Source organism: Cryptomeria japonica, chromosome 3 (assembly GCF_030272615.1).
Source record: "Cryptomeria japonica chromosome 3, Sugi_1.0, whole genome shotgun sequence".
In the NCBI taxonomy this organism is placed as follows: Eukaryota; Viridiplantae; Streptophyta; class Pinopsida; order Cupressales; family Cupressaceae; genus Cryptomeria; species Cryptomeria japonica.
In genome coordinates this window covers 361,943,498-361,965,352 of record NC_081407.1, presented here as the reverse complement: position 1 = coordinate 361,965,352, position 21,855 = coordinate 361,943,498, and positions in this window count along the sequence as shown.

The following is a 21,855-nucleotide window of genomic DNA, read 5'->3' as shown; positions in this document are numbered from 1 at the left end:
CCCGTCTAGGCTTTTGCTGGGTCTTTGGCTGCCAAATGTATTGTTCTATCTTCTGCAGCCTATTTTGTTTTGGGTTTTGTTTTGATGTTTTGATTCTAAACCTTTTAGAATCTTCTTTGTAAAGGGTTCCAGGGCCCCTTCAAAACCTATTTTTTCCTTAATCCAAAACATAATAGGCTTTCTTATTGAACTTTCCTTTGTTTTCCCTAAACTTTTGTTTTGTTCCCTTTTCCGGACATATAGTAACTATACTACCAATTTGTCCACATATAAAACATTCAAAGGGTAACATACCTTTGTACTAGTCAGTGCCTTTCTTCAATTTCCTCACAAAATTTGCTTTCGTCTCATCTAGGTTGTCATCATTTGGATCATCTTCAGATGCCTTGAATGTTGTCTCTGATTTGTCTTTGTTCTTTCTAAACTTTTACACTTTAAATATAGTCATGGTACCAAATAGATGCTTGAGTTAGTAAACTTCTTTGGGTCATAGATTTCTTCAATTGTTGAGATCTTATCATTGTAACTCACTAATGAATTCATAAAAAAATTGTAAATTACATCTTCGTCGCTTAAAGTGCCTCTGAGTTCTTTGATTTCACTCATTGTGTTGTCAACCTTCTCAAAGTAGCTTACTATGTCTTCTCCTTCTTCCATCTTTAGGTTTTCATACCTTCACTTAGTCTTAGTCTCTTTGTCAACTTAACTCTCTCATTTCCTTCATAGATATCTTTTAGCTTCTGCCAAACCTCATAAGAAGTATTCAAAGAAATAACATTTATCAATTCAATATTTGATAATGCACTAAAGATAGCATACCTTGCCTTTTCATTTTTTTCATAGGCCTGAATCTCATCTAAAGTAGTAAGACCATTTTCTGGTTGTACATACTTAGTCTCCACGACCTTCCAAGTGTTGTGACCTAGAGAAACCAGAAAACCTCCCATCTTTACTTTCCAGAAACTATAATCAGATCCTTCAAAGATAGGAATAGATAATTTGTGTGCCATCAGATCAAGATCTACCTCAAGCAATTAAGCTTTATATCAAGGAACCAAAGCTCTAATACCAATTGTTGAATATCTGGGCAACTAAGAGGGAGGGTTAAATCAGTTGACAATTAAAATCTTCTTTAAGTTGTATTCATATATTTGAAACAACTATAAAAATCAATCAAAATAGATAAAGCATGAAACCATATGCACCTAACAACTCAAACACAAAGAACACTAGAATTTACGTGAAAAACCCAAGAAGGGAAAAACCATGGAGAATGCTAATTATCAATATGAAAACACTAGTTAAGGTGATTTTTTACAAAGGTTGGCTCACTGCTAAGAATACTCACTATAGGAGGGCTCACTGGCCCCAAAAGGCTCATTATCGAAGAAAGAAATATAGAAAATAAAAATCCACCACTGAAAACACAGTCTGCACTGCTAGAATTGCTTTCAGTAACTATTTGTAACACAAATTCTCACAACAACTAGATTCTTTCAATCCCGCATATCTTCTGCACAATTAGCTATTCACAAAAATGTCACACTAACTTATGCAGATCAATCACATACATATACTATCTCCAAAAAAACATAATCTTATAAGTCGGCCAATATAGAGATCTAAAATAGGTCACTACTAAACATTATGTTGGTGAGAAGGAATGAGAAGTAGACCACATCACAATGTTCCTCATTGAACATAATAACATGTTACATATAATACCAATGCCAGACCCAAAACATTATTCGCATGCTATACAACTACCATTACACATCCTCAAATTCTGGACCAAAAACTCAACTTCTGGATCAAACCAGACCTAAAAATAGCACTGAGTAACATCAACAACACATCTTCTGAGAAGCCAAATCTTCTAAGAAATCATCAAGTGACCATCAATATTACATACCAAATTTTCACTACTGCTCAATATATCACATCCGGACCTAACCAGACCATAGGATTCGACATCAATGACAACATATAACATAATGCTAACAATCCCTCTCTATCTCTCCCCCTACCTAACTAACTTCATACCTCTCTATATCTCTCAATATGTCTCTCTCCCTCTGTCCTTCTCTATATCTCTCTACATAACTCACACTACCTACCTCTCCCTCTCTCCCTCCCTCCCTCTCTAACTCTCTTTATCCTCTCCCTTCATCCCTACCTCTCTTTCCTTCCCCCTCCCTCTCTAACTCTCAATATATATCTTCCTCTCCTTTTATCCTTTCCCCCAAATCTTTATGTATCCCTATCCTTCCCTCCAAAACTCTCTCTCACCCCCTACCTCTCACTCCTTCCTTCTCTACTCTATTTATCACTTATCCCTCCTTGCCTCCTTCTCTCTCTACATTTCTTCTCACCTATTTCTCTCTCTCACCCATCCTCTTTATCTCTACCTCTTACTCCATCCATACCTTCATATCTATCTCCCTCTCTATGTCTCTCTATCCCTCTCCCTCCCTCCAACCTTCTCTCTCTCCCTCCTTCCTCTACTCTTTTTTCCCCTCTCCCTCTCTCCCTCCAATCTACCTTTCACTACCTACCTCTCTCTCTTTCACCACCTACCTCTCTCTCATTCACCAACCCTCAATTATTAGTTTGAAACTAAAAAAGAATTAAGTTATCACTTTGAAAGTGATCTTGTGGAAGGAATTAACAATTAAACACTTACAAGAAAGTTCCATTTTCCCACAAAAATAAGCATTACCTAAGTTTTTTTTCTATATTTAAAATAAGCATAATGTACTTGCATTATGTTAAGTACAAAATGTGAGCGCATTTTTCACTCAATATAACGCTCTTGTGCTATGTGAAATTAATAACACAAGTGCATTATAAAATATGAATGGCATACTCATGTAGTGGCTTGGTATTTCCAATCCATAATGCAAGTGCATTATTTGGATTATTTTAACATGCTCGCATTTTGTCTACTTTTAGCCAGTTGCCAACTTTTTTGTGCACCATATTGGTGCATATGCCCAAAATAGGAGTTTCTTGTTGCTAAAAACATACAATATCAATCGAAATATTTTCCTATGATAGTATTCATTATTAGTAACAAATATGGAGTTGCGGCTTGCATGTAGTGAGCTTGTTGTGGAAAGTTGTAATTAGTTGAATGTGATATTAATAAGATTTTTTTAATATTTCTCTGATTTCTTCTCAATATTATATTATTTAGGTATTTAGCTACAAAGTTGGATAATCCTTTATTGGATCCTCCACCCATGACTCCATCAAGTGTTGTCAAAGCATAACACTAGCCTTGAGGAGAGTAAGATGGTATTTAGAATGGTTTTGTTTATAAATAGCTCACTGAGAACTCAATATAAGTGACCTAAAATAAACTTGTCAACAAGGTGTTATTATAACCAGAATATCAACCTCAAGTATTTTGCAACTAAACCAAGAAATATGTGGGTATGTGCAGGATCATGGTGTGCCAAAACAGGCCCTTAAGTGGTAATGAAATTTCAAAAAATCAGAGTTTTGCAACTTGACATGAAAAATTGAATAAGTTATTAACATTATTTTTAAAATATGTAAGAAGAAAATCTATAGAAAATTGAATGTAGTTTCTAAGCTACTATTTGTTTTTTGAAAAAAAAAATTCTATTTGATGAAAATTTCAAATTTCAATGCAGTGGTACAAAAATTTCAGGAAAAAGATAAGAAGTAGGTGTATGTCTGACCACCCTAATCACAATCAAATCATACTATTTTTTTATAAGATTTATAATATAAGTATTAGACTCATGTCCAGATGTGACACATATTTTTTTATAATTTTTTATAAAGTAAATAATTATTTATGAATTTTTTACTATAGCTTTTCAAAAATTCAGAAACTCCTACGTCTGACCACCTTAACTTGGTCAAAACCTTATGAAATTCAGTTTTTTTTAATTTTTCCCTATAGTAGACGAAGCATAGGATGTGACGCATGTTTCAGATTCAAAAAATGTTATGCGGTTTGAAAGTTATGAGTATTTTTCAATCAGTATATCAATCAGGACTTTTATCAGAATTCAATTAGAAAATAAATAATAATTATTTATTAAAGTTGAAATAAGAAAAGCCTTATATTGTTGGAAAGTTGAGAACATCCTTAAAAAACCCTTTTCGTTTTATCAATTTTGGCTATAAAAAAAGTCGTCAGCCACCAGTGTAAAGTCTGGAAAATCAAGGAATACTAAAAAACATGTTTTTTCAGTTGACTTTCTAGGCTTGTCACATCCAAGCCAAATCCCAAAGCAAACCCAAACCAAAATATGGAGGGAAAAATTTATGTTTTAAAATCGGATATCGGATTTTATTGGATAAAATCGGATATCCGATTTTTGAAAAAATAAAAAAAAATATTTTAGTAAATTGGGCATAACTTTTGCGTTTTATATCGAAATTTTGATTTTTTACAGGCATTGGAAAGGTAATTAAGAGATCTATGATTTGGAATAGGTATATTTTCAATTATTATTTTTAAAAAATAATTATAATTCATTTAAACTCATCCTTCATTTTTAAAACATAAAAAACTCATGACTTTTTCATATGATTTCCCTATTGCATGAATTTTTGTAACAATCATCTCAAAATAAACTAAATAAGTAATTAATTAATAATAGAAAATTTATGAATTTTATTGAGTTCGATAAATTTTGATAAACCATGTTATCTATGTTTGTTCCTTTCTCCACGTCTCTCTCCTAAACCTATCACACCACCTATTTGTTTCTTCCTCCCTCTCTTTTGTCCATATTTATACATCTCTCTCTAGACCTATATCTCTAACTATCAATGAATACCTCATTAAATCTCTCAAGCTCTAAAAGGTGCTTATATTTCTACCTCTTCATAATTTCCTCCTCTATGTCACTCTCGCTTCCCTAAGATCTAGACTAGTCTCTCTGCATTTCATTCTCATCTCTAGCAACAAAATTCAGAGGGGATAAGGAGAGGGGGAGAGAGGTGAGAAGGAGAGATTAATTGGGGGGAAGAGAGAGCTATAGGTAATTAGGTGGAAGGTGAAGAGAGAGAGGGGGTGATTGGGGTGAAGAGAGAATGAGAGGGATAGTTTGAGATTATTAGGGGGTAGGAGGAGAGGGGGAGAGGGGAAAGTATCAACAAAGAGAGATGAGAGATGGGGACAGAGGTGAAGAGAGACATAGAGAGTAATTAGGGGGTGGGTAGAGGGGGAGAGGGAAGTATCTATAAACCCATAGGAGGAGAGAGGTGATTGAGGGTAATTGAGGAAAAGAAATAATGTGAGAGAGAATATGGTATCCTAAAGGGTTGTATGGTGTCTCATGAACCTTTAGGACACCATATGACACCTTAAGACACCATATGATGTTGTTATAAGTCTTATGGTGTCCTAAGGGGTCATATGGTGTTCTATGAGCCTTTAGGACACCATATGGTGTCATTACAAGTCGTATGGTGTGTTAAGGGGTCATATGGTATCCTATGACACCCTAGGACACTATATGACCCCTTAGGTATTGTTAGGGGTCATATTGTGTCTGTACGGGTCATATGGTGTCGTTGGGGGTTGTATGGTGTGCTAAGGGGTCATATTGTGTCCTAAGGGGTCACAAGACATCGTATGACCCCTTAGACACCATATGATCCATTAGGTTTTGTTAGGGCTCATACTATGTCCTAAGAGGTCATATGGTGTCCCATGACCCTTTTGGACACCATATGACCCCTTAGGACATCATATGGTGTCATTATGGGTCTTATGGTGTCCTAAGGGGTCATATGGTGTCCTAAAACCACTTAGGACACCATATGACCCCTTAGGACATTATATGACCCCTTAGGATACCATACGATACCTTGGGACACCATATGGTATTGCAAGGAGTCATATGGTGTCCTAAGGGGTCATATGGTGTCCTATGAACCCTTACGACAATATATGACCCATTAGGTGTCATCAAGGGTCTTATTATGTCCTAATGGGTCATATGGTGTCGTATGACCCTTTAGGACACCATATGCTTGAAGACAATATGGTGCTATGGGTCGTATGGTGTCCTATGACACCTTAGGACACCATATGACCTCTTAGGATACCATTTAGTGTTGTTATGTGTTGTATGGTGTCCTACGACCCCTTAAGTGTCATTAGGGTTATTTTATGTCCTAAGGGGTCATATTGTGTCCTAAGGGGTCATACGGTGTCCTATGACCCCTTAGGACACTATATGATGTTGTTAGTGTTCATATTATGTCCTAAGGGGTCATATTATGTCTTATGACCCCTTAGGACACCACATGGTGTCGTTATGGGTCGTATGGTCTTCTAAGGGGTCATATGGTGTTCTATGACCCCTTAGGACACCAATTTTATGTTATTATGGGTCGTATGGTCTCCTAAGGGGTCATATGGTGTCCTATGACCCCTTAGGACACCATATGGTTTCATTATGCATCATATGGTTTCCTAAGGGGTCATATGGTGTTCTATGACCCCTTAGGACACCATAGGGTGTCATTAAGGATGGTATGGTGTGCTAAGGGGTCATATGGTGTCTTATGACCGTTTATAACACCATATGACCCCTTAGGTATCGTTAGGTGTCATTTTGTGTCGTTAGGGGTCATATGATGTCCTATGACCCCTTAGGACACAATATGACCCCTTAGGTGTTGTTAGGGGTCATATTGTGTCCTAACAGATCATATAGTGTCCTACGACCCCTTAGGACACCATATGGTGTCATTTGGGATTGTATGGTGTGCTAAGGGGTCATTTTGTGCCCTAAAGATTCCTAGGACATCATATAACCTCTCAGGACACCATATGACCCCCTTAGATATCGTTAGGGGTCATATTGTGTCTTAAGGGGTCATATGGTGTCTCATGACACCATATGACCCCTTAAGACACCATATCATGTCGATATGGGTCTTCTTATGTTCTAAGGGGTTATATGATGTTCTAAGGGGTCATATGGTTTTATATCACCCCTTAGGATACCATATGACACCTTAGGACACCATATGGTGTCGTAAAGGGTCATATGGTGTTCTAAGGGGTTATATGGTGTTCTATGGGGTCATATGGTTTTGTATGACCCCTTAGGACACTATATAACGTTGTTAAGGGTCATATTATGTCCTAAGGGGTCATATTGTGTCTTATGACCCCTTAGGACACCACATTGTGTCGGTATATGTCGTATGGTATTCTAAGGGGTCATATGGTATTCTATGACCCTCTAGGACATCATATTAGGTTGTTATGGGTTGTATGGTCTCCTAAGGAGTCATATAGTGCCCTATGACCCCTTAGGACACCATATGACCCCTTAGGACACCATATGACCCCTTAGGACACCATATGGTGTCATTATGTGTCGTATGGTGTCCTAAGGGGTCATATGGTGTTATATGACCCCTTAGGACACCATATGGTGTCATTAGGGGTCGTATGGAGTGCTAAGGGGTCAAATGGTGTCCTATGACCCCTTAGCACACAATATGACCCTTTAGTACACCATAAAGTGTCCTTAGGGGTCATATAGTGTTGTATGACCCCTTAGGTGTTGTTAGGGGTCATATTATGTCCTAACGGGTTATATGGTGTCCTACAACCCCTTAGGACACACTATGGTGTCGTTAGGGGTTGTATGGTGTGCTAAAGGGTCATATTTTGTTCTAAAGGTTCCTAGGACATGATATAACCCCTTAGGACACCATATGACCACTTAGGTATCGTTAGGGGTAATATTGTGTCCTAAGGAGTCATATGGTGTCTGATGACACCATATCACCCCTTAAGACACCATATCATGTGGTTATGGGTCTTCTTGTGTTCTAAGGGGTCATATGGTGTTATATGACCCATTAGGATACCATATGACCCCTTAGGAAACCATATTGTGTCATAAAGGGTGGTATGTTGTCACAAGGGGTTGTATGGTGTCCTAAGGGGTCATATGGTATCCTATGACCCCTTAGGACACTATATGACATTGTTAGGGGTCATATTATGTCCTAAGGGGTAAATTATGTCTTATGACCCCTTAAGACACCACATGGTGTCATTATGGGTCGTATGGTGTTCTAAAAGGTCATATGGTGTTCTATTACCCTCTAAGACATCATATTATGTTGTTATGGGTTGTATAGTCCTCGAAGGGGTCATATGGTGTCCTATGACCCCTTTGGACACCATATAGTATCATTATGTATCAAATGGTGTCCTAAGGGGTCATATGGTGTTCAATGACCCCTTAGGACACCATATGACTCCTTAGGACACCATATGGTGTCATTAGGGGTCATATGGTGTGCTAAGGGGTCAAATGGTGTCCTATGACCCCTTAAGACACCACATGGTGTCTTTATGGGTCGTATGGTGTTCTACGGGGTAATATGGTGTTCTATGACCCTCTGAGACACCATATTATGTTGTTATGGGTTGTGTGGTCCTCTAAGGGGTCATATGGTGTCCTATGACCTCTTAGGACACCATATAGTGTCATTATGCATCGTATGGTGTCCTAAGGGGTCATATGGTGTTCTATGACCCCTTAGGACACCATGTGACTCCTTAGGATACCATATGGTGTCATTAGGGGTCATATGGTGTGCTAAGAGGTCAAATGGTGTCCTATGACCCCTTAAGACACTGCATGGTGTCGTTATGGGTCGTATGGTGTTCTATGACCCTCTAAGACACCATATTATGTTATTATGGGTTGTATGGTCCTCAAAGGGGTCATATGGTGTCCTATGACCCCTTAGGACACCATATAGTGTCATTATGCATCGTATGGTGTCCTAAGGGGTCATATGGTTTTCTATGATCCCTTAGGACACCATATGACTCCTTAGGACACCATATGGTGTCATTAGGGGTCATATTGTGTGCTAAGGGGTCAAATGGTGTCTTATGACCCCTTAGACCACCATATGACCCCTTAGTTATCGTTAGGTGTCATTTTGTGTCATTAGGGGTCATATGGTGTCCTATGACCCCTTAGGACACAATATGACCCCTTAAGACACCATATAGTGTCCTTAGGGGTCATATGGTGTCCTATGACACCTTAGGACACAATATGACCCCTTAGGTGTTGTTAGGGGTCATATTGTGTCCTAACGGGTCACATGGTGTCCTACAACCCCTTAGGACACCATATGGTGTTGTTAGGGGTTGTATGGTGTGATAAGGGGTCATATTGTGTCCTAAAGATTCCTAGGACATCATATAACCCCTTAGGACACCACATGACCCCTTTGGTATCGTTAGGGGTCATATTGTCTCCTAAGGGGTCATATGGTGTCTCCTGACACCATATGACCCCTTAGGACACCATATCATGTTGTTATGGGTCTTCTTGTGTTATAAGGGATCATATTGTGTTATATGACCCCTTAGGATATGATATGACCCCTTAAGTGTTGTTAGGGGTTATATTGTGTCCTAACGGGTTATATGGTGCCCGACGACCCCTTAAGACACCACATGGTGTCATTAGGGGTTGTATGGTATGTTAACCGGTCATATTGTGTACTAAAGGTTCCTAGGACATCATATAACCCCTTAGGACACCATATGACCCCTCAGGTATCATTAGGGGTCATATTGTTTCCTAAGGGGTCATACGGTGTCTCATGACACCATATGACCCCTTAAGACACCATATCATGTCGTTATGGGTCATCTTGTGTTCTAAGGGGTTATATGATGTTATATGACCCCTTAGGATACCATATGACCCCTTAGGACACTATATAGTGTCGTAAAGGGTGGTATGATATCGTATGGTGTCCTAAGGGGTCATATGGTGTCCTATGACCCATTGGGACACTATATGATGTCGTTAGGGGTCATATTATGTCCTAAGCGGTAATCTTGTGTCTTATGACCCCTTCAGACACTAGATGGCATCGTTATGGGTCGTATGGTGTTCTAAGGGGTCGTATGGTGTTCTATGACCCTCTAGGACACCATATTATGTTGTTATGGGTCATATGGTGTCCTATGACCCCTTAGGACACCATATAGTATCAGTATGCATCGTATGGTGTCCTAAGGGGTCATATGGTGTTCTATGACCCCTTAGGACACCATATGGTGTCATTAGGGGTTGTATGGTGTGCTAAGGGGTCATATGGTGTCCTATGACCCCTTAGAACACCATATGACCCCTTAGGTATCGTTAGGTGTCATTTTGTGTCGTTACAGGCCATATGGTCTCCTATGAACCCTTAGGACACAATATGACCCCTTAAGACACCATATAGTGTCGTTAGGGGTCATATGGTGTCCTATGACCCCTTAGGACACACTATGACCCCTTCGGTGTTGTTAGGGGTCATATGGTGTCCTACGACCCCTTAGGACACCATATGGTGTCATTAGGGGTTGTATGGTGTGCTAAGGGGTCATATTATGTCCTAAAGGTTCCTAGGACTTCATATAACCCCTTAGGACACCATATGACCCCTTAGGACACCATATGACCCCTTAGGTATCGTTGGGGGTCATATTGTGTCCTAAGGGGTCATATGGTGTCTCCTGACACCATATGACCCCTAAGGACACCATATCATGTCGTTATGGGTCTTCTTATGTTATAAGGGGTCATATGGTGTTATATGACCCCTTAGGACACCATATGGTGTCGTAAGGGATTGTATGGTGTTATAAGGGGTCATATGGTGTCCTATGACCCCTTATGACACTATATAACCCCTTAGGTTTCATCATGGGTCGTATTGTGTCCTAACTGGTCATATGACATTCTTTGACCCCTTAAGACACCATATGACCCCTTGGGACACTATATGGTGCTATGGGTCGTATGGTGTCCTAAGGGGTCATATGGTGTCCTATGACCCCTTAGGACACAATATGACCCTTTAGGATGCCACATTGTGTCATTAGGGGTTGTATGGTGTCCTAAGGGGTCATTTGGTGTCTTATGACCCCTTAGGACACCATATGGTGTCATTAGGGGTCTTATTGTGTCTTAAGGGGTTATATGGTGTTTTATGACCCCTTATGACACCATATGACCCTTTAGGAGACCATATTGTGTCCTAAGGGGTCATATGATGTTCTATGACCCCTTAGGACACGATATAACCCCTTAGGAGACCATACATACTAATTTTCAAATAAGGAGAGATATAAAGGTGAACAGAGATGAAGAACTAAAGAGAGGGAAAAGAACTAAAGGACAAGGACATAAATAGAGATATAGATATTAAGGAGTATGAAGTGAGAGGGAGAAAAACTAAAGGACAAGGATGGATAGAAAGAGGTAGACATATCTAGATATTGAAAAGGAGAGAGGAAGATAGAGATAAAAGATGAAGATAAAGGGAGAGGGAGGTGAATAGATATAGAGAAAGAGAGAGGTAAAGACAAAGATAAATATATGAAGAGATGGAGAAAAATGGACAGAGAGGGGTAAAGAGAGAGATAAAAAAAGGAAGAGATAGAGAGATATCAAGGAAGAGAAATATCAATAGATAGAGATATATAGATAGTGCAAGAGAGTGAGAAAGAGAGATAGAGATTATAGATAGGGATAGATAGAGAGGGAGAGAGAAAAAGAGGAAGATATAGAGATATATAAAGGCACTATAGAGAAGGATGTGGGGAGAGAGAAAAAGATATATAAAGATCGAGTAAATAAAGAGATAAAAGTAGAGAAAGGGAAAGATACTTCAAGAGGGCGATAGAGGAAGAGACAAAGAAGTGGATTAATCATGTATAGAGGAATATATATAAAGATAGAGGAACATATAAAAAGAGATATTGATAGGGAAAGAGATGGAGATGTGAAGATGGAGATAGAGATAGATATGGATATAACATGATAGAGAGAGTACGATAAATGGAGGGAGAGATGGAGTGAATAAGTGAGATTTAGAGATAATGAAATATAAATATACATGAAGATAGATCTATAGGGATATAGAGAGAGAGAGGACAAGATAGGAAGAGAAAGGAGGTGATAGAGACAAGTAATATATAAGTATAGGTAGGATAAGGTAAAGGAGGGAGATAAATAGAGAGAAGAGATATTATTAGAGAGAAATATAGAAATAAGGAGTGACAATGATGGAGTGGGAGAGGAAGAGATATGAATAGAAAGATGGAGATATATGCAGAGATGCATGTAACTTGGGAATTTATTTATCTACATGGAATGAGAAAATAAGTGACATAAGTAGAGAACAAAGAGATATATAAAATATATTATATAAGTATAGATAGACAAGTGATAGATAAAGGAGGTGATAGGAAAAAAAATGAGACTTTGTATGCAAAATTTGTGAGTATTTAAAGTTTTAAAATTGAAGGACTAACTTTAAATTATTATAATTAATTTTTGGTCTATAAAATCATCAAAATACCTCATCCATTTGATATTTCTATGAATTACCTTTCCAACGCCTGTAAAAAATCAAAATTTCGATAAGAAATGCAAAAGTTATGGCCATTTTACTAAACTATATTTTTTATATTGATAAAATCAGATATCCGATTTGAAAAATATGATATCACACTAGTGACATCACATTGGTGACATCACAATAGTGACATCACAAATCAGATATCCGATAATATCGGATATCCGATTTGGTTTGGTATACCAAACCAAATTCAAATTTCGCCTGACCCAAACAAAAAGTCAAAGCGGATTTTGGCGTGTTTGGAAAGGTTGAAAGCGCATTTTTTTTCTATTGCCACTTTTTGGCCCCCCTTGATCTTGCACATACCCACGTCATCCTAACGAGTTTAAGGAAATATTAATAGTATTAACGTTCTTAAGATTGAAAGTGAAGACTAATGTTCTTAAGATTGAGGTTTCTACAGAAAGCCTTGGAAGAAGATAGAAAGAGAGATCAAAGTTAAATATATCATGATGAAATTGATGCAAAGTAAGGTGTAGAGAAAGGTGTATAGGTTCTAGAAGAGATAGAAGAATACTTTGAGCATTTAAATGTGTTAAATAATATTTTCAATATTGGTAAGAGGCCTAGGAATGACATTTCAAACTAATATGGTGATTTGAAGCATAAAAATTCAACTTTTTAGATAAATGACCTAGAAGAATATATTAAATATGATATTTAAGACCCAAAGAAGGTTAAGTTTACAATTACCAAGTTGAAGGGTTGTGTTATTGTTTGGTGGAAGGAAGTATGACTAGAAAGGAACAAATAGAGAAAATAAAGGGTACAAAAATAGGATAGGATGGTTACAAAATTGGAAATTGATGGACTACGAATTGGAGCTATTGAAGAAGAGAAAAAAGATAGCATTGTGATATAATTCATTAAATAATTTCTTGATCTAATCATTAAGGTAGGGAATATAAAATAAAACAATGAATAAATTACAAGATGCATTAGATAAGTTTGTTTAGGCTAAATAACATAGAAAAGGCATCAATTTTAAATCAAAGTGGAAGATAAAATAAATAGAGGAACTAAAAAAGAAGAAAAGATGAAAGACCCCAAAGAGAAAGGTCAAGATACAAAAATAGAAATATATATTATAGAGAAGAGGTTAGGATTATTTATACCTACCATAAGGATGATGGTATCTACCACAATAAAGGAATGAGTCATGGTGCCTAATACAAAGAATAAAATGATAGTAGATCTTACCAAAAATATAGGAGTGGTAGTAAAACATACTATATAGGTGGATACTGGTAGGGTAGAGAATGATATGAGATAAATGAGAGAACTTTAAGAGGTACACTCTTTAAGTATAGAGAAGAGGGGCAACAAGAATTTTAGTTTTCTCAAGGTTGAGATAGACAAGTAGAAGGTAGCACAAGAGACATTTAGATATGAAGGCCCCCAAATATCATATGAACTAGAAGATGAACATAAGCGTGGTATCACTTGTCATAAGAAGGTACTAGCTAAAATAACTAGATGAAGAAGGGCCAATATAGAGAAAGAACCCATTTATAACTAGGTGTAAGACATGATGAAATTTTTATAAAGCAGTCACCAATAGTGAGAATGCAAACAATTTTATATATGAGGGGATGTTTTAAATTTTAAATTAAAGTGGTTTAAAAAACATAAGCCTTGTGAAAATGCTTGACTACAAAAGGAACATAGGTAACAATTGATGAGAAATGATGGGTGAAATTTAAGATACATTGTTACTATGATGAATTCTCATGTAATATAATATTTATGGATGTATAGCACATGTTTTTGGGAAGGCTATGATAGTTTTACTTGTGAGCTATAAATGAGAGAAGGGAGAACACTTAGTATGATAATGAATGGCCAAAGACATAATTTGGTGCCTTTGAAGGACAAGGAAGATCAAGTATGCAACAATCTTAGGATATGTTTGGTAGATGGGAGAAAGTTTTTGGATGATCTAGGACATGAGAATATTGTCTTTACATAAATCCCTGATATTTTTAGTATTGTAGACATTAAAATAACTTCCACAACTACTAGGGAATCATGGTAAGGAATTTTGAATTTGTATTAGACAACATGTCAAATGGATTACCACTAGGAGTATTAATCATCGTATGAGTCTATTTCTAGGAGTCAAATTACCAAGGAACTACATAGGATGACATCAACAAAAAGTGATGATTTAAATAGATAAGTATAAGAGATTCTAAGGAAAGGACTAGTTTCAGAGAGTTGTAGACTATGTGTGATACTTGCAATACTAGCACCCAAGAAGGATGGTGACTGGAGGATGTGTAATAATTTTAGAGAAATCTATAAAATTATGGTAAGATATAAATGGATGGTATAATAGAATACTTAAGTGGAGAAAATTACTAAAATACCAAGACTGATTTAAATAGTGGCTATTAGATCATATTAGGATACTTGGGAAATAAATCAATGGAAGATAGTACTTAACACCAATGAAGGATTATATGAGAGGTTGGTTATGCATTTTGACTAACAAATGCACAGTACATTTATGCAGTTGATGAATGAGGCACTAAAGAAACTTATGAGTAAATTTATAATTGTTTATCAGTATGTGGTTTTAAGTAGGACTGATAAAGAACACTTGGAGCATATCTGACCATTACTCCAAAGGTTAAGGAAATATAAATTTATAATTAATTTGAGGAGGTGTACCTTCATAAAGGAAGAGTTGTGATGCAGAAGCATCCCCGGTTCAGAGCAATCTTGCATCAAAGAAAAAAAACATTTTTCTTTTTGTTTTGCTTTCTGTTTGCGGTTTCAGTTTTCCTTTCTGTGTGTCCCGGTTTTGGCTCACCAAATCCTGTGGAGTTGCATTCTTATTGAAGACTTGATCATCTTTCTTGCTTCCAAACCGCATCGCATTTGGATCATTTTTCGGCAAGATAGCACTATTGGTTTCCTTGACAATTTCTTGTTACTGATTAGCAATTCTTGTTACTGGTTGCCTGGACCTATTTTGGTGATCTACCAGAACCCCTTCTAAAGCTTGTGGAGCCTTGGCATTGATTCCGATGTTCCTTGGTGTGTGGCTAACCTTTTCCCGTGATCTATGTTTCATCCTTTAGATTTTCCAGAGGAATCTCTTGGCAGAGGTTGACCTTGTTATTTTACACGTTAGGTCTCGTTCTTTGGGTTTTGATCACTTTTGGGTCGACTAGATCCATTGGATCGATATATATAATTGTAATTGTGCATTAGAATGCAATAAATTAGAGAATCAAGTAGCTAGACTATGCATAGAAGATAGATCTCAAGATTCAAGGTCTCGGTTGTGACCTATTTTGTATGTTCTACTAGGCTTGAGTCGGTATGTGGTGACTTGGTTGTTACTAGTTGGTTGTAATCAATTTTCATGCAATAAAACAATCTGTTATGCATTTCCTCCATCATATCTTTGTCTTTTCATTATGTTTACTCTTGTTGACCGGTCCGAATTGATCTCTTTGAGGTCCCTCCTCACCGATGACTGCTTCAAGTTGGTATATTTGAGATTTATTATCTTTGTATAAGGATTGAATATGGTTGTCAAGAAAGTTAAAGCCAATATGGAATGGCCTACACTAGAAGACATTGAAGAAGTGACATGTTTTCACATACTAGCAAGTTTTTATATGAAATTCTTTAGAATTTTAATGGTATAAATGCATTATTGATTCAAACAATTATGAGAGAAAAGAAAGAATTTAGATAGACCACCAAACTAGATAAGAGAGCTTTGAATTTTAATAATGAAGGTAATAGAGCAACCAATATTGGTCCAACCAAAACTCAATAAGCTATTCCAAGTTTATTATGATGCAAGTGGAAATATGATTAGGGTGGTATTAAGTCAAGAAGGAAGGCCAATAGCATATCTTAGTGAAAAGATGAATGATGCCAAAAGGAGATGTTGGGCTTATGATTGAGAACTATGTATAATCCAAGCATTGAATAAATAAAGATAATATCTATTACCCAATGAATTGTATTGTACATTGGTCACCAAGCATTATAGTGCGTAAATAGCCAATGAAAAGTAAACTAGAGACATATGCAATGGTTGGATTTTATGCAAAGTTGCGCTTTTGTGTTGAAACATAGGAGAAAGAATTCAATATGAATCGTCGATGTATTGAGTAGGAGATATAATTTGTTAGCATAGATGAGAATAGAAGTAGCTAGTTTTGAGGAGCTAAAATTCTTTTCATGAAATTGATCCTAATTTTGTGGAGGCGTAGAAAGAATGTAAGGAATGAGTATGGACACATGCAAGTGGTTGGACTATATAATTCAAAATGAAATGTTATTCAAATGAAACCAATTGTGCATACCCAAGATTTTCATGAGGGAGAATATAATCAAGGAGAAATATTATGGTGGATTTGTAAGACATTTTTGGAGTAGATAAGATAATTTCCTTGCTTATATTGATTTTCATGCATGGATATTCCTTTCATCCATTTTCTTACCCCCTTTGGAGGTTCTCGCATGAAGGAGCAACATACATGATCAATAATATTCCTATTTCTATAATTGATTTTCCTTGTGAGTCAAAATCTACTAATAGAATACTTCTCTCCTCTATTTTGTTGGACATTAGGGGCTTGAACACACATAGAAGGCATATCCACATGATCGCATATTGCAAGATCCATTACTTTGTATAGACCTTGTGAGTGTAACCCTTAAGTGTTAAAGTGCCTACTTTATATTCGTGTTTATGAGTGTTAAATACTTTGAGATGCTTGATCATTTGAGATTCACAAACACCTCAAAGTGGGAGTAAAATATAATGATTGAATTTGCATATCAATTCATTTTTTATTTTACTTTTTTTGTGCTCAGCTTGACAAAATATCTTAATACATGTGCATGGTGACAAAGATTTCAATATTGTACAAAGTTTAGATCATTTCATCAGTCATTATCTACTTCTATATGCAAACATCTTTATACTTAGATCCTATATCTTATCCCCATATGTAGATATCTTAAAACATTCAATGTATCTACTTGATTATCACACATATACACCAACTGATCCCAAAGTAGTTTTTTCTGCACATTAATCTACTTATCATTTATCCTCGGATAGGCCTGTGATTTCAAGTACATCCTCACAAATGCAAACTCATCCCTCCCAAAAACTAGCAAGAGATGACCAAACACATGTTTGTATAATTTGAGGTCATGTGATAGGATTTAAAGACATTTATTATATTCATTTTGAACATTTCACATTTCTCAAACAAAAAGTCATTCAGCATTATTAAAAGATTATTCTTGATCATTGAAAAAAAGATCAATCGCAAAATATTTTGATTTGATGTTTAAAAAGATTAAAGAATTTGTATCTTAGAGTTTGTTTCTTGTCTGGGATCTCACTCACACAAAAATGGTAACTCTTGCCTGGCATCCCATTTACACAAAAATGGTTGATCTAGATGACTGGTCCTTGATTATCAACAACCCTTTACTGTATTTTAAAATCTCCTAATGACCATAGCTAATAGGAGTTCGAAGCAGTGCTAATCAAATGAATATTAGAGCAAATTTTGTCTCAATACCAAGATGAGTTTTGGACAAGGGTCTAGTTCACACTCACAATTCTGTACAGATCTATGAATCTATGCTCTAATGAGTGGGAACAACATTAAAGACATTTACCAGAGTGGGAGATACACTTTTTGAGGCAGAATATCGACATATCCAAAATCCTTATCAAATATCATCATTCATTAATTATTTAAGAAAACATTTTTTGGTCTAGGTTAAATTTATACTTCATTACAGTAGAAATATACTGCCTGTTGCTTCAGAATGTATTGTTGGAAGATGGCACTGAAGAATGATGTGATAATGAGCTGGTCATAAAGTAGTCACTAAAGAAAATGAAGCACAGAAATTTACAGTTGGAGAATTCATAGGTGCTTTCTTGTTTCAGGTAAGGATAATACAAGGATGATGTATTATGACATTTATGGTTGGATGTTATATAATTAAAAAAATTGATTTTTAATGGATAAAATTTATTTGTAACTTCTTCACTGCACCATCGTTTCAGATGAACAACAGCAGCCTTCTTTGATAAAATTAAAATTTTAATTATATAACATCCAATTATAAATACCAAGATGCATCCAGGTGACTAGATAGTCATTTCTGATTACTTTGTCAAAGGTTTAACCCGTATGATGCTTCCAAGTGGTAATTTGGTGGGCAAATAAGCGGTGGGGTTGTGGTCAATCTGTCTACGACATTAAATTAAACTGCACTGTTACAGACAAAAAAAAATATAAAGAAATTTACGAAAATTTAGGACTTTTCAACTCTGGCCACTGGGCCCTGAGGTCAAATCCTCAAACTGCAGCAGTTAGCATGCAACTGCACTGTTACAGACAAAAAAATATAAAGAAATTTACGAAAATTTAGGACTTTTCAACTCTGGCCACTGGGCCCTGAGGTCAAATCCTCAAACTGCAGCAGTTAGCATGCAACTGCACTGTTACAGACAAAAAAATATAAAGAAATTTACGAAAATTTAGGACTTTTCAACTCTGGCCACTGGGCCCTGAGGTCAAATCCTCAAATTGCAGCAGTTAGCATGCCGGATAAGCCCAGTCCACTTGATTAAATTATATCCCAGTACAAGATGATGATGGAGAAGACAATTCAAACCAATTAGAAAAAGGCAAATTTGAGAGATTTCCCCTAAAAAATCCTTAATTTTTCCCAGTTTTTTAATCTATTGTTCTTGAAAGTTTCCTTGCTTATAGGCAGCTCATTATTCTGCCAAAATCACTGTGCGATAATAGTATAAATTCTTTAATATCCATTATTTTACTACACTGCAATAGGGTGAAAAAACAGAACGTCTGCACAGATGCAAATAATGGCATGAAACTGACCGGTTAGAGAAATATTCAACACAATGAGCTTCTGGCATTAAGATTTATCCAAATCTAGAGCGAATTAGGGCAGTCAAGTGGCTGGTTAGACAAATATTCAACACAATGAGCCTCTGCCATTAAAGATTTCTCCAAATCTAGAGAACATTAGGGCGACAAAGTGGATGATTAGAGAATTATTCAACAAAATGAGCTTCTGCCAATAAAGAAATATATTTAAAGCGAGAGCGAATTAGGGCGATAAAGTGGCTGGTTAGAGAATTATTCAACACAATGAGCTTCTGCCATTAAAAATTTCGCCAATGTCGAGCGAATAATGGTAATAAAGTGGCTGGTTAGAGAATTATTCAACATAATGAGCATCTGACATTAAAGATTTCTCCAAATCTAAAGTTGATATTAAACAAAACGGCGTTGAAGAATCTGAGATCATTCCAGCACATATTTAGTAAAATAAACCTAAAATATCAATTAAAAAGTGAAGTACAATCCGTAATATGCGTCAGTAGTCTTTGGCCCAGTGTCAGAAAAGGAAAAACAGAAAACAACTGGAAGAATCCGCCATTGCCGAGTAGATCTCTAAGAAAAAAAAAATACAATTTGTCCTGATTATGTCGATGATCGCGCACCTGAATTTTAAATAACAAAATGCACGTTCGCTATTGCCATTTGAGAACATATCCAGCTAAGCGCCGTCTCTTGAAATGTTTTTTATTTGATAACAATGGCTAAAATAGACTGGTCGCAGAACACCCTCTAATTTGGGCACAAGTCACAGCAGGTGCGGAAATAAAAGATTATAGATTCGTTTTCATTTTATATTGCATTAAACTCATGATAAATTGAATTGGTAAGCACAATAATTGTGTTTTATTTATTGTTGTTGCTGTGGTTTGGTTTGTTTCTTCAGTCTAGTTTTTTTATAAATGGAAGAATCAATATTTGGTGGACTTTTTGAAATAAAGTATTAATATCATTAGCATAATTTCCTTCTATGTGAGTTGTTTAACATTTATATAAGGTAGATTAAGATTATTTAAATTGTCCTAATCTTGTCATTTGTAGTTGTTGAGAATGGTGGTGATGAAGGTATCAAAAAGATTCGAGAACATTGTTTTGTAGGTTTATTTTTTAATGTAGGTTTTTTCTAATGAAAGAATCAATATTTGTTGGAATTCGTGAAGTAAAATACTAATACTATTAGTATAACCTTCTCTTAGATCAGTTGTCCTACATTCATATGAGGGAGATTAAGGTTATTTAAATTATCCTAATCTTGTCATTTGCAATTTTTGTGAATAATGGTGATGAAGGTATCAAAGAGATTCAAGAACATTATTTTCGAGGTTTATAACAAGGTAATGTTTCTGATTTTTGTTTACTACTTAGGGTGTATACCATCGTAATAGTCCCTGACTACTTAAGTTAGGCACTCTTGATAACCTCATGGCATCAAGTTTATAAGGGTTCATAATAACACTAATGTATTTCTTTTATTTTTTTTGTTTAATGAACCCACTTGCTCGCATGCTTCTCAACCAATACATCTATTGATATATGAGAAACACTCCACAAATATTTTCTCATCAAATCGAAAAATTTAAAGTCTTAGCAAAATCTTTACTTAAGTGCCCACATAAGTAGAGGTTCATGTCTCACAATTCCTCTATGGGATTTCTTGGAATATATTATAACGGTTAGGGCATTTTATTTATTACCAACCCAAAAAATTATTTTCAACCTATTGTCCCACAAGCACAAATTTGTGTTGAGGTTGACATCCACCTCAGACTTTAAAAGATTCCTTAGGATTCAAGAAAGTATTTTAAATTTTACACATAAGGTTACCTACATAAATCTCTTTAACACTTGTTTCAAGTGTTAGTCCCCTCTTAAGATCATGGATTGTCTACTAATGCATTGAATATGACTCCCAAGGCCACATTGACATATTAGCTCTATGACCTAAAGAGGTAGGATAGAGAATTGTGGATGAAAAACCCCTTCAAACTAGTTAAATGAGTGAACCATCTCTTATATTTAAAATGTAACTCTATGTGTGAAAGAGTGATCTAGTTATTCTTGCCAAGTTTCAAACCCTGGCCAATATTCTTAAATAGTTTGGGCTCTACTTGTCATCCTTTGCATTGGGACCTTTGCCATGAGTACTCAATCATCTAGAAATTCTTGAATATCACCATTCAATGATGACTACTCACTAAGGATATTACACAAGAAAATATTACTTTATCTCATTGATAATCTTTTGCCATATCAATGCCTACTATTAGGTATAAAGTTCATTGTTTTGATAGATAACTTGACAACAAGCAAAATCTCTCCATGAATGATCTTTCACTATAAACATCCTTTTATGGAGTATGTGTTGATTTTTATAAGCTTCTTACAAGTTTCTTGCTCATTCTACTTGCCAACTTGGCCCATTTGATATTATTTTCTTATAGGAAGTTGAATTCACAAA